This window comes from Colobus angolensis, unplaced genomic scaffold (genome assembly GCF_000951035.1).
Source record: "Colobus angolensis palliatus isolate OR3802 unplaced genomic scaffold, Cang.pa_1.0 Scaffold109, whole genome shotgun sequence".
In the NCBI taxonomy this organism is placed as follows: domain Eukaryota; kingdom Metazoa; phylum Chordata; class Mammalia; order Primates; family Cercopithecidae; genus Colobus; species Colobus angolensis.
In genome coordinates, this window is record NW_012111919.1 from 2,748,114 (window position 1) to 2,748,362 (window position 249).

Consider the following 249-nt stretch of genomic DNA (forward strand, 5'->3'; position numbering starts at 1 on the left):
AGTGGGGAACCGCCGACCCGCGATCCGAAACGCGCCTTTGCGGCCGCCGGGCGCATCCTGTGGCCTGTCTCTGCGCGGCCACCGGGACGCGGCGCAAAGCGGTCTGGAGGGCGAGCCCTTCCGCGGTCCCACCTCTGCCGCCCAGTCCCCGGCACTGGGAACTAAAGCGGGGAGGGGCGGGTGTTTCTCTGCGGGGGAGTAGGTTGGAAGCTAGGCGGGTGCGCGCGGTGCCCCAAGCCTGGAACCAAG